We start from the raw sequence: 14,712 nt of genomic DNA, 5'->3' as shown, positions 1-14,712 counted from the left end.
TGCAACAGCTCTACAACTATTTTAAATAAAACTTAAGCCGAGTTCCCCCTTATTAAAGGGACACTAGAACCGACAAATTACTAAAACTTTTTGAACATTAAACTGTCAAATTAAACTTTGGTTGCCAGGGGTGATGATGCACCCCAGTCCCTCCGGTGCTCACCTCTCAAGGAAGGCCGCGAGCATACCAGTGGACACCACGTGCTCCATCTCCAAGGACACCCTGGCACGAATGTAACTGCGGAAGAGAGGCAGGCAATCAGGCTGAACGACACCCTTGACCGCCCGCTCCCTCGACCTGTTAATGGCCACCTTGGCCATGCCCAGGAGCAGTCCTATGAGACCGCCCTCTGACCTGCTCGCTCCCCTCTGCACAGGATGCCCAAAGATCAGGAGTGTGGGACTGAAGTGCAGCCAAAAATCAAGGAGCAGCCCCTTCAAATAATGGAAGAGGGACTGCAACCTCACACACTCAACATACACATGGAACATGGACTCCTCCAGACCACAGAAATTGCAGGCGGCCTGGGAGTCCGTGAACCGAGTTAAAAACTTATTGCACGGGACTGCCCCATGCAACACCCCAGGCCAAGTCACCAATAAACAAAGGGAGGACTCCCGGGTAGAGAACCCTCCATTGGGGACAGCTGCCTCTCCGGACGGTAAGATGGTGCGCCATGGCGTGTCCGGATGGCAGACGAGGATGGCAAAATGGAGGGTGTGCAAGTGCAGCCCGTACAGGAGTACCCTCCATGCAGAACTGAAAGGCATGGAGGGGATTTCCCAGAAGTGGCTCAAGTTGTGAGGTGCCGGCTCCCGAAGGAGGTTTCGTGGCTTGGTGCCGATGAAGAATTCTGTCTGGATGGGGGTCAGTTCAGACAGGATCGCCTCACATGCTTGAACCTCCTTGATGCACCTAGTGGAGTCAGAGCCCAGTGCCATTTTTAACGACTTGATGGCTTTGGCCGCGAGCCGGATGTCGGCCCAGGATAGGTGCCACGCCAGAGCTGGCGCTATCCAACCCGCTCCTCCATCCTCCAGTAGGTCCGTGACCCTCGTCACCTTGCCAAACACAGCCCTCTCGTCCGCCTGCCACCTAAAACCGCAGTCATGGAGGTGCGGATTCCTGAGCAGCGGCTCCAGATAGGGGAGAACTGCGTTTGCAGACGACTTTGTTCCAGACGTTGATGAGTTCCTGGTAAAAGACAGGCAGCTCCTGCATGGAGGCCCGGACAGCTCTCAGGTTTATAAACAGGAGCTGCATGTCATAATTGAGGCCGTACTGCTGGTGGAAGAAATAAGTCACCAGCGCACACCATCTGGGAGGATGCTCAACGTACAAGTATCTCTGCAGGGTCTGAAGATGGAAAGTCGCAGCTTGGGTCCTCACGGACAGCAGCACCTGACTGCCCTCCCCAAATGGTAGACTCAGAACTGCAGCAGAGACCCAATGCTTCCTGTTGTCCCAGAAGAAGTCGACGAACTTCTTCTGTATCTTGTTGACAAACGCAGGGGTAGGGATCAAAGTGACCAACTAGCACCACAGCATAGCGGCCACCAGCTGGGTTATGACTAGCGCTCGACCCCTGTAGGACAGCACTCGGAGCAGTCCTGTCCAGCGCCCTAGGCAAGATATTATCGTGGATAGTCCGACCCTGGACAGTGTAGGACTAGTCGGGGTGGATCATGTCATCCAGCACGGTGCCAAGGCGAGCAGACATGGCCCTGGCAAAAATTTTGTAATCCATGCTGAGGAAGGAGACCGGAGCAACAGCTCTTCAAACCTGTGGGCATACTCACAGGTGCATACATTACAATAATGAGCCATACAATTATTCAAAATCTTTAGAAAGCTATTTGTTACTTTACCATCAGGGATTGGATTAACGATTAAATATGAGGGTAACCATGACGGCTTGTCTATGAACAAAATAAACAATACAATTCCTTTCACGGAAAACAGCGAGCCTGCATGGACTCAAGTGTCCCTTCGAGGAGGAGTTTTAAATAATTTTATTTTTTAAATGTTTGTGAAGTGTGGATTACCACAACTTTGAAAATATATTTCCCACAATCTATGGTTAGGATTTTGCCTATGTGAGGGTGTATGTAACAACAATAGTAAAACCATCCAAGTGTCAGTGCTATAACAAATGACAATCCTTCAAGTACCATACTGCTATTACCATCCAGGTAAAGAATCTCAAAAATGATCCATTTGTGACAATTTCACTTCATCAATAAAATATTTGAATTCAATTAATGATTGTTTTAATGGGCATGAGAACCTAATTCATTTTGCTGTTGCAAATATCCACCAGATATAAGGGAATTTTATAGATTCCAATTCCAAATATATAATGCTCAGTGGGCTATCAGTCCTACCATTATAAAAACATAATACTATCTGGTATCTATTACTGGTGCTTCTCGGATTTAACTCAATTTTACAAAGGCTGTAAATGTATGGAATGAAAAGATGGATAAGCCTTATTATGTAATTTTCTGTGGGATTACACCATCTTTAAAGTTTGTACCATTATGAAATGTATATTAACAATTATTCATTTCTACAAAAATAAGTGTTTTTTTCTTTGGAGTATCACACAACATGCCATGATGTAATTTTTGGGTCCTTTTATGAGCCATTCCTCTTGCAACACTCGATGTACTTTCTCAAAGTGAATCTCGCTTCCCCGACAAATCAAGGGCTGCAGCTCTACATGTTTCTGCCCTTGCATAGAACCATAGACATAGAAAAATAGGTACTGGAGTAGGCCATTCGGCCCCTCAAGCCTGCACCACCATTCAATAAGATCATGGCTGATCATTCACCTCGGTACCCATTTCCTGCTTTCTCTCCATGCCCCTTGATCCCTTTAGCCGTAAGGGCCATATCCAACTCCCTCTTGAATATACCTAACGAACTGGCATCAACAACTCTTTGCAGAAGAGAATTCCACAGGTAAACATCTCTCTGCATGAAGAAGTTTCTCCTCATGTCGGTCCTAAATGGCTTACCCCTTATCCTTGGACTGTGACCCCTTGTTCTGGACTCCCCCGACATCGGGAACATTCTTCCTGCATCTAACCTGTCCAGTCCCATCAGAATTTTATGTTTCTGAGATCCCCTCTCATTATTCTAAACTTCAGTGACTACAGGCCCAGTCGATCCAGTCTCTCCTCATATGTCAGTCCTGCTATAGAAACATAGACATAGAAAATAGGTGCAGGAGTAGGCCATTCGGCCCTTCTAGCTTGCACCGCCATTCAATGAGTTCATGGCTGAACATGCAACTTCAGTACCCCATTCCTGCTTTCTCGCCATACGACTTGATCCCACGAGTAGTAAGAACTTCATCCAACTCCTTTTTGAATATATTTAGTGAATTGGCCTCAACAACTTTCTGTGGTAGAGAATTCCACAGGTTCACCACTCTCTGGGTGAAGAAGTTTCTCCTCATCTCAGTCCTAAATGGCTTACCCCTTATCCTTAGACTGTGACCCCTGGTTCTGGACTTCCCCAACATTGGGAACATTCTTCCTGCATCTAACCTGTCTGAACCCATCAGAATTTTAAACGTTTCTATGAGGTCCCCTCTCATTCTTCTGAACTCCAGTGAATACAAGCCCAGTTGATCCAGTCTTTCTTAATAGGTCAGTCCTGCCATCCCGGGAATCAGTCTGGTGAACCTTCGCTGCATTCCCTCAACAGCAAGAATGTCCTTCAAGTTAGGAGACCAAAACTGTACACAATACTCCAGGTGTGGCCTCACCAAGGCCCTGTACAACTGTAGCAACACCTCCCTTCCCCATACTCAAATCCCCTCGCTATGAAGGCCAACATGCCATTTGCTTTCTCAACCGCCTGCTGTACCTGCATGTCAACCTTCAATGACTGATGTACCATGACACCCAGGTCTCGTTGCACCTCCCCTTTTCCTAATCTGTCACCATTCAGATAATAGTCTGTCTCCCTGTTTTTATCACCAAAGTGGATAACCTCACATTTATCCACGTTATACTTCATCTGCCATGCATTTGCCCACTCACCTAACCTATCCAAGTCACTCTGCAGCCTCATAGCATCCTCCTCATAGTGTCTTCCGCAAATTTGGAGATACTACATTTAATCCCCTCATCTAAATCATTAATGTACAGTGTAAACAGCTGGGGCCCCAGCACAGAACCTTGCGGTACCCCACTAGTCACTGCCTGCCATTCTGAAAAGTACCCATTTACTCCTACTCTTTGCTTCCTGTCTGACAACCAGTTCTCAATCCATGTCAGCACACTACCCCCAATCCCATGTGCTTTAACTTTGCACATTAATATCTTGTGTGGGACCTTGTCGAAAGCCTTCTGAAAGTCCAAATATACCACATAAACTGGTTCTCCCTTGTCCACTCTACTGGAAACATCCTCAAAAAATTCGAGAAGGTTTGTCAAGCATGATTTCCCTTTCACAAATCCATGCTGACTTGGACCTATCATGTAACCTCTTTCCAAATGCACTGCTATGACATCCTTAATAATTGATTCCATCATTTTACCCACTACTGAGGTCAGGCTGACCGGTCTATAATTCCCTGTTTTCTTTCTCCCTTTTTTTAAAAAGTGGGGTTACATTGGCTACCCTCCACTCGATAGGAACTGATCCAGTGTCAATGGAATGTTGGAAAATGACTGTCAATGCATCCGCTATTTCCAAGGCCACCTCCTTAAGTACTCTGGGATGCAGTCCATCAGACCCTGGGGATTTATCGGCCTTCAATCCCATCAATTTCCCCAACACAATTTCCCGACTAATAAGGATTTCCCTCAGTTCCTCCTCCTTACTAGACCCTCTGACCCCTTTTATATCCGGAAGGTTGTTTGTGTCCTCCTTAGTGAATACTGAACCAAAGTACTTGTTCAATTGGTCTGCCATTTCTTTGTTCCCCGTTATGACTTCCCCTGATTCTGACTGCAGGGGACCTACGTTTGTCTTTACTAACATTTTTCTCTTTACATATCTATAGAAACTTTTGCAATCTGTCTTAATGTTCCCTGCAAGCTTCTTCTCGTACTCCATTTTCCCTGCCCTAATCAAACCCTTTGTCCTCCTCTGCTGAGTTCTAAATTTCTCCCAGTCCCCGGGTTCGCTGCTATTTCTGGCCAATTTGTATGCCACTTCCTTGGCTTTAATACTATCCCTGATTTCCCTTGATAGCCACGGTTGAGCCACCTTCCCTTTTTTATTTTTACGCCAGACAGGAATGTACAATTGTTGTAGTTCATCCATGCAGTCTCTAAATGTCTGCCATTGCCCATCCACAGTCAACCCCTTAAGTATCATTCACCAATCTATCCTAGCCAATTCACGCCTCATACCTTCAAAGTTACCCTTCTTTAAGTTCTGGACCACAGTCTGAATTAACTGTTTCATTCTCCATCCTAATGCAGAATTCCACCATATTATGGTCACTCTTCCCCAAGGGGCCTCGCACAACGAGATTGCTAATTAATCCTCTCTCATTACACAACACCCAGTCTAAGATGGCCTCCCCCCTAGTTGGTTCCTCGACCTATTGGTCTAGAAAACCATCCCTTGTGCACTCCAGGAAATCCTCCTCCACCGTATTGCTTCCAGTTTGGTTAGCCCAATCTATGTGCATATTAAAGTCACCCATTATAACTGCTGCACCTTTATTGCATGCACCCCTAATTTCCCGTTTGATGCCCTCCCCAACATCACTACTATTGTTTGGAGGTCTGCACACAACTCCCACTAACGTTTTTGCCCTTTGGTGTTCTGCAGCTCTACCCATATAGATTCCACATCATCCAAGCTAATGTCCTTCCTAACTATTGCATTAATCTCCTCTTTAACCAACAATGCTACCCCACCTCCTTTTCCTTTTGTTCTATCCTTCCTGAATGTTGAATAACCCTGGATGTTGAGTTCCCAGCCCTGATCATCCTGGAGCCACGTCTCTGTAATCCCAATCACATCATATTTGTTAACATCTATTTGCACAGTTAATTCATCCACCTTATTACGAATACTTCTTGCATTAAGACACAAAGCCTTCAGGCTTGTTTTTTTAACACCCTTTGTCCTTTTAGAATTTTGCTGTAGTGGCCCTTTTTGTTCTTTGCCTTGGGTTTCTCTGCCCTCCACTTTTCCTCATCTCCTTTCTGTCTTTTGCTTTTGTCTCCTTTTTGTTTCCCTCTATCTCCCTGCATTGGTTCCCATCCCCCTGCCATATTAGTTTAACTCCTCCCCAACAGCACTAGCAAACACTCCCCCTAGGACATTGGTTCCGGTCCTGCCCAGGTGCAGACCGTCCGGTTTGTACTGGTCCCACCTCCCCCAGAACCGGTTCCAATGCCCCAAAAATTTGAATCCCTCCCTGCTACACCACTGCTCAAGCCACGTATTCATTTGTGCTATCCTGCGATTCCTACTCTGACTAGCACGTGGCACTGGTAGCAATCCCAAGATTACTACTTTTGAGGTCCTACTTTTTAAATTTACTCCTAGCTCCTTAAATTCGTTTCGTAGGACCTCATCCCTTTTTTTACCTATGTCGTTGGTACCAATGTGCACCACGACAACTGGCTGTTCTCCCTCCCTTTTTAGAATGTCCTGCACCCGCTCCGAGACATCCTTGACCCTTGCACCAGGGAGGCAACATACCATCCTGGAGTCTCGGTTGCGGCCGCAGAAACGCCTATCTATTCCCCTCACAATTGAATCCCCTATCACTATCGCTCTCCCACTCTTTTTCCTGCCCTCCTGTGCAGCAGAGCCAGCCACGGTGCCATGAACTTGGCTGCTGCTGCCCTCCCCTGATGAGTCATCCCCCTCAACAGTGTATCTGTTTTGCAGGGGGATGACCACAGGAGACCCCTGCACTACCTTCCTTGCACTACTCTTCCTGCTGGTCTTCCATTCCCTTGCTGGCTGTGGACCCTTCTCCTGCGGTAAGACCAACTCGCTACACGTGCTACTCACGTCATTCTCAGCATCGTGGATGCTCCAGAGTGAATCCACTCTCAGCTCCAATTCCGCAACGTGGTCCGTCAGGAGCTGGAGGCGGATACACTTCCCGCAGATGTAGTTGCTATCCCTGAGTGTCCCTGAGTTCCCACATGGTACAGGAGGAGCATATCATGTGACCGAGCTCTCCTGCCATGACTTAACCCTTAGACACACTTAAATTGGCAACAACAATGTTAACTGTTATAGAAGAGAAAAAAGAAATACTACTCACCAATCACCAGCCAATCACTTACCCCCTTGGCTGTGACGTCACCTTTCTATTTCTTTCTACTTCTTTTTGCCTTCTCCCTGTAGTTGAACAAGCTCGCCTCTCCACGTACCTCCTCGACGCTGGGTCCCGGACTCACTGCTGTGCCTTTTATAGGCCTCTCACCGAAGTCCCGACTGCCTCTCCACGCATCTCCTCGACACTGGGACCCGGACTCCCTGCTGTGCCTTTTATAGGCCTCTCACCGAAGTCCCGACTGCCTCTCCACGCACCTCCTCCTCGCCATCCCAGAAATCAGTCTGGTGAACCTTCGCTGCACTCCCTCAATAGCAAGAACGTCCCTTCCTCAGATTAGGAGACCAAAACTGAACACAATATTCTATGTGAGACCTCACCAAGGCCCTGTACAGCTGCAGCAAGACCTCCCTGTTCCTGTACTCAAATCCCCTAGCTATGAAGGCCAACATGCCATTTGCCTTCTTCACCGCCTGCTGCACCTGTATGTTAACCTTCAATGACTGATGTACCATGACACCCGGGTCTCCTTGCACCTCCCTTTTTCCTAATCTGCTGCCATTCAGATAATATTCTGCCTTCCTGTTTTTGCCACCAAAGTGGGTAACCTCTCATTTATCCACATTATACTGCATCTGCCATGCATTTGCCCATTCACCTAACCTGTCCAAGTCATCCTGCAGCCTCTTAGCATCCTCCTCACAGCTCACACCGCCACCCAGCTTAGTGTCATCTGCAAACTTGGAGATATTACTCTCAATTCCTTCATCTAAATCATTGATGTATATTGTAAAGAGCTGGGGTCCCAGCACTGAGCCCTGCGGCACCCGACTAATCACTGCCTGCCATTCTGAAAAGGACCCGTTTATCCCGACGCTCTGCTTCCTGTCTGCCAACCAGTTCTCTATCCATGTCAGTACATTACCCCCAATACCATGTGCTTTAATTTTGCACACTAATCTCGTGCGGGACCTTGTCAAAAGCCTTTTGAAAGTCCAAATACACCACATCCACTGGTTCTCCCTTGTCCACTCTACTAATTTCATGCAGGGATCTTATACCCTGTACGACATGCACAGTCCTAGATCACTGATGCATGCTGCACTTTTTTACTCTCCAAGCCATTCCGATTATATTGTATGGAAGATACAAGCTATCTCCTGCAAGCCAGCCATTATATAACATTTAACCATTTTAGAACCTCCCCAGCTTTAGCTATAAACTCATACAAAGCACAAAATATTAATAAACATTTCTAATCAAAACTACATAGTGCCTCTATTTGCCTATATACAGTGACAGCATCATAGAATATCAGTCTCTGTGCTATTCAACTTCCTCCTTCCCTGATGAAAAGAGAGCACAATAGTGGCATTAAGTTTTAGCAAAGAGTCAGGACAGACACAATCCCCCTTCTATGTTATAAACTTCTAGGGTGCTATAGTCCCATGAAGTAACTGACTGAAGGTCTGTTCCCAGGCGTCTGCCAATGTGACACTGCATCTCTCCCAATGATAGATGGATAATGAGCTTGACCTCCAACTTCCAATTAAAAAGCAGAACTACAAAAGGTAATAATCTCTGGATTACTACCTGAGCCACAAGCAAATTTGCATAGGGTAAATAAGATTAGAGTGTTAAACATGTGGCTCAAAGACTGGTGTGGGAGAAATGGGTTTTGGTTTGTGGGACACTGGCACCAATACTGGGATAAGGGGGAGCAGTTCCGTTCGGATGGGCTCCACTTAGACCGTGCTGGGACCAGGATCTTGGCAAATCAAATAACTAGGGCTGTAGAGAGGGCTTTAAACTAATTAGTTGAGGGGAGGATTCAGGTGAGCGAAAATTTAAAAAGTCAAAGAATAAGGAGAAGGCAATAGATCAGGGTAGCACTGGGGGAAATTAAAACCAGAGCGTGCCAGGAAGGGACAGAATGTATAAACATAAAGGTAAATCAGAAAGTGGGGTCAAAGCAAGAAAAAATGGTTAAAAAGCAAATTTAAAAGCTCTTTATCTGAATGCACATAGCATTAGTAACAAAATAGATGAGTTGACAGGACAAATAGATATAAATGGGTATGATCTGATAGCCATTACAGAGACATGGTTGCAAGGTGACCAAGGCTGGGAATTAAATATTCAGCGGTATTTGACAATTCAGAAGAACAGACAGAAAGGAAAAGGAGGTGGGGTAGCACTGTTAATAAAGGATATCAGTGAGTTAATGAGAAACGATACTGGCTCAGAAGATCAAGATGGTGAATCAGTTTGGGTGGAGATAAGGAATAATAAGGGTAAAAAGCCACTGGTGGGTGTAGTCTATAGGCCCCCTAACACTGTTGGACAGAATATAAATCAAGAAATAATGGAGGCTTGTAATAAAGTAACGGCAATAATCAAAGGCGATTTTAACCTTCATATTGATTGGACAATTGGACAGGGTAGCCTTGAGGAAGAGTTCATAGAGTGTATCCGGGACAGCTGTTTTGAACAGTACATTACAGAACCGAGTAGCAAGCTATCTTAGATCTGGTACTGTGTAATGAGACAGGATTAATAAATGATCTCGTAGTAAAAGGATCGTCTAGGAATGAGTGACCGTAACATGGTTGAAATTAAAATTCTGTCGGTGGGTGAAAAAGTTGGTCCTTAAACCAATGTCCTAAGCTTAAATAAAGGACACTGCAAAGGAATGAGGGCAGAGATGACTAAAGTGGACTGGAAAAATAGATTAAAGTATGAGACGGTTGATGAGCAGTGGCAGACATTTAAAGAGATATTTCATAACTCAACATAAATATATCCCAATGAGAAGGAAAGACTGTAAGGGAAGGGATAATCATCCGTGGCTAACTAAGGAAATAAGGGATGGTATCAAATTGAAAACAAGGGCATACAATGTGGCCAAGACCAGTGAGAGGCCAGAGGATTGTGAAATTTTCAAAGCCAGCAAAGAACGACTAAAAAAAATGATATAAACACAGGAAAGATAGATTATGAAAGTAAATTAGCATGAAATATTAAAAACTGGTAGTAAGAATTTCTCCACATACATAAAAAGGAAAAGAGTGGCTAAAGTAAATGTTGGTCCACAAGAGGATGAGACTGGGGAATGAATAATGGGGAACAAGGAAATGGCAGAGACATTGAACAAATATTTTGTATCGGTCTTCACAGTAGAAGACACTATAAACATTCCAATAGTGGATTAATCACGGGGCTGTAGGGAGGGAGGAACATAATACAATCGCTATCACTAATGAAGTAGTACTCGGTAAAATAATGGGACTAAAGGCGGACAAGTCCAGTCAACCTGATGGCTTACATCCTAGGGTCTTGACAGAGGTGGCTGCAGAGATAGTGGATGCATTGGTTGTAATCTACCAAAATTCCCTGGATTCTGGGGCAGTCCCAGCGGATTGGAAAATCGCAAATGTAACGCCCCTATTTAAAAAAGGAGGCAGACAAAAGCAGGAAAATATAGACCATTGCCTAACATCTGTCGTTGGGAAATGCTGGAGTCCATTATTAAGGAAGCAGTAGCAGGACATTTGGAAAAGCATAATTCAATCAAGCATGGTTTTATGAAAGGGAAATCATGTTTGCCAAATTTGCTGGAGTTCTTTGAGGATGTAACGAGCAAGGTGGATAAGGGGGGACCAGTGGATGTGGTGTATTTGGAATCTGGAAGGCATTCAATAAGATGGCACATAAAAGGTTACTGCACAAGATAAAGGTTCACGGGGCTGGGGGAAATATATTAGCATGGATAGAGGATTGGCTAATTAACAGAAAACAAAGAGTCGGCAAAATGGGTCATTTTCCGGTTGGCAAACAGTGACTAGTGGGGTGCCGCAGGGATTGGTGCTGGGTCCTCAACTATTTACAATCTATATTAAAGACTTGGATGAAGGGACCGAGTGTAATGTAGCCAAGTTTGCTGATGATACAAAAATGGGTGGAAAAGCAAATTGTGAGGAGGACACACAAAATCTGCAAAGGCATATAGACAGGCTAAGTGAGTGGGAAAAAATTTGGCAGATGGAGTATAATGTGTGAAAATGTGAGGTTATCCGCTTTGGCAGAAAAAATAGAAATGTAAATTATAATTTAAATGGAGAAAAATTGCAAAGTGCTGCAGTACAGAGGGATCGTGTGCACGAAACACAAATAGTATGCAGGTACAGCAAGTAATCAGGAAAACAAATGGAATGTTGGCCTTTATTGCAAGGGGGGTAGAATATAAAAGCAGAGAAGTCCTGCTACAACTGTACAGGGTATTGGTGAGGCCACACCTGGAGCACTGCGTGCAGTTCTGGTCTCCGCATTTAAGGAAGGATATACTTTCATTGGAGGCTGTTCAGGTTGAGTAGGTTGGGCCTATACTCATTGGAGTTCAGAAGAATGAGAGGTGATCTTATCGAAACATATAAGATAATGAGGGGGCTCGACAAGGTGGATGCAGAGAGGATATTTCCACTCATAGGGGAAACTAAAACTAGGGAACATAGTCTCAGAATAAGGGGCCGCACATTTAAAACTGAGATGAGGAAGAATTTCTTCTCTCTGAGGGTTGTAAATCTATGGAATTCTCTGCCCCAGAGAGCTGTGGAGGCTGGGTGATTGAATATATTTAAGGCGGAAATAGACATATTTTTAAGCGATCGGGGAATAAAGGGTTATGGGGAGCGGGCAGGAAAGTGGAGCTGAGTCCATGATCAGATCAGCCATGATCTTATTAAATGGCAGAACAGGCTCAAGGGGCCAGGTGGCCTACTCCTGTTTCTATTTCTTATGTTCTTATATTCTTATCCTACCATTTGGCACAAAGTTCCAAAATTCTTCTCTTTTGGTGTAGATATGAATCTTTCCATTTTCTCACCAGCACTCTCTTGTTCCAGCTAGTCTACAAATCAGCTCCAGCTGAGCACATGGTGGCTGACCTGCTCCCATAAATCAAACAATACAGCTCTTCAGCCAGCTACAAGATCCACTGATGGCTCTCCCTCAACATGCATTCTTCCTACAGCTTTCCCACAGCAGTATGGCTGAGCTTGGGAACTCAGTGGCATAGGAGAGTGAACCTACCACACCATGGCACGGTGAATTGGTGCTCCATCTTTGAAAGGAAGGCTTTTACTTATACTATAAATGTACTTTTCTTAAGCACAGAATGATCAATATTTTAAGAACATAAGAATTAGGAACAGGAGTAGGCCATCTAGCCCCTCGAGCCTGCTCCGCCATTCAACAAGATCATGGCTGATCTGGCCGTGGACTCAGCTCCACTTACCCGCCCGCTCCCCATAACCCTTAATTCCCTTATTGGTTAAAAATCTATCTATCTGTGATTTGAATACATTCAATGAGCTAGCCTCAACTGCTTCCCTGGGCAGAGAATTCCACAGATTCACAACCCTCTGGGAGAAGAAATTCCTTCTCAACTCGGTTTTAAATTGGCTCCCCCGTATTTTGAGGCTGTGTCCCCTAGTTCTAGTCTCCCCGACCAGTGGAAACAACCTCTCTGCATCTATCTTGTCTATCCCTTTCATTATTTTAAATGTTTCTATAAGATCACCCCTCATCCTTCTGAACTCCAACGAGTAAAGACCCAGTCTACTAAATCTATCATCATAAGGTAACCCCCTCATCTCTGGAATCAGCCTAGTGAATCGTCTCTGTATCCTCTCCAAAGCTAGTATATCCTTCCTTAAGTAAGGTGACCAAAACTGCACGCAGTACTCCAGGTGCGGCCTCACCAATACCCTATACAGTTGCAGAAGAACCTCCCTGCTTTTGTACTCCATCCCTCTCACAATGAAGGCCAACATTCCATTCGCCTTCCTGATTACTTGCTGCACCTGCAAACTAACTTTTTGGGATTCATGCACAAGGGCCCCCAGGTCCCTCTGCACCGCAGCATGTTGTAATTTCTCCCCTTCAAATAATATTCCCTTTTACTGTTTTTTTTTCCCCCAAGGTGGATGACCTCACACTTGCCGACATTGTATTCCATCTGCCAAACCTTAGCCCATTCGCTTAACCTATCTAAATCTCTTTGCAGCCTCTCTGTGTCCTCTACACAACCCGCTTTCCCACTAATCTTTGTGTCATCTGCAAATTTTGTTACACTACACTCTGTCCCCTCTTCCAGGTCATCGATGTATATTGTAAACAGTTGTGGTCCCAGCACCGATCCCTGTGGCACACCACTAACCACCGATTTCCAACCCGAAAAGGATCCATTTATCCCGACTCTCTGCTTTCTGTTAGCCAGCCAATTCTCTATCCATGCTAATACATTTCCTCTGACTCCGCGTACCTTTATCTTCTGCAGTAACCTTTTGTGTGGCATCTTATCGAATGCCTTTTGGAAATCTAAATACACCACATCCATCGGTACACCTCTATCCACCATGCTCGTTATATCCTCAAAGAATTTCAGTAAATTAGTTAAACATGATTTCCCCTTCATGAATCCATATTGCGTCTGCTTGATTGCACTATTCTTATCTAGATGTCCCGCTATTTCTTCCTTAATGATAGTTTCAAGCATTTTCCCCACTACAGATGTTAAACTAACCGGCCTATAGTTACCTGCCTTTTGTCTGCCCCCTTTTTTAAACAGAGGTGTTACATTAGCTGCTTTCCAATCCGCTGGTACCTCCCCAGTGTCCAGAGAATTTTGGTAGATTATAACGAATGCATCTGCTATAATTTCCGCCATCACTTTTAATACCTTGGGATGCATAAGTTTGGATACATAGTCTGTTTCATTCATTTATAATACTAGATGAGAACAAATTGCAGTTTTAAAACAGAACATTTATGCATTTTAATTATATAACAGGATAATTTCAACTGTAGAATTGAGTAGCATATATAGTGGTTCATTAGTAAATTGCAACTTGGCTTGTGAATTAATTTTTTTCCCTCTCCAAAGGATCTACCCACAGAGTTTCTGTATCTGTCTTTGACAATGTGCCACATAAAAGGTTACTGCACAAGATAAAAGTTCACGGGGTTGGGGGTAATATATTAGCATGGATAGAGGATTGGCTAACTAATAGAGAACAGAGGGTCGGGATAAATGGTTCATCGAAACATAGAAAATAGGTGCAGGAGTAGGTCATTCGGCCCTTCGAGCCTGCACCACAGTCAACATGATCATGGTTGATCATGCAACTTCAGTACCCCATTCCTGCTTTCTCTTCATACCCCTTGATCCCTTTAGCTGTAAGGGCCACATCTAACTCCCTTTTGAATATATCTAACGAACTGGCCTCAACAACTTTCTGTGGTAGAGAATTCCACAGGTTCAAAATTCTCTAAGTGAAGAAGTTTCTCCTCATCTCTGTCCTAAATGGCTTACCCCTTATCTTTAAACTGTGACCCCTGCATTTAATAATTGATTCCAGCATTTTCCCCACCACAGATGTTC

The 14,712-nt window shown here is 44.7% G+C and overlaps 1 protein-coding gene across 13 annotated transcripts in view; it reads right to left on the bottom strand.

Moving 5' to 3' along the window:
* The window catches only part of LOC139242238 (amyloid beta precursor protein binding family B member 2-like), a 470,855-nt gene that overhangs the window by 320,267 nt on the left and 135,876 nt on the right, over window positions 1-14,712 (bottom strand). The gene's annotated exons all lie outside the window — the stretch shown is intronic.

This window comes from Pristiophorus japonicus, chromosome 2, assembly GCF_044704955.1.
Source record: "Pristiophorus japonicus isolate sPriJap1 chromosome 2, sPriJap1.hap1, whole genome shotgun sequence".
Taxonomy (NCBI): Eukaryota; Metazoa; Chordata; class Chondrichthyes; family Pristiophoridae; genus Pristiophorus; species Pristiophorus japonicus.
The sequence above is the reverse complement of the archived record's forward strand: the minus strand, read 5'-3'. Positions and strand labels throughout refer to the sequence as shown.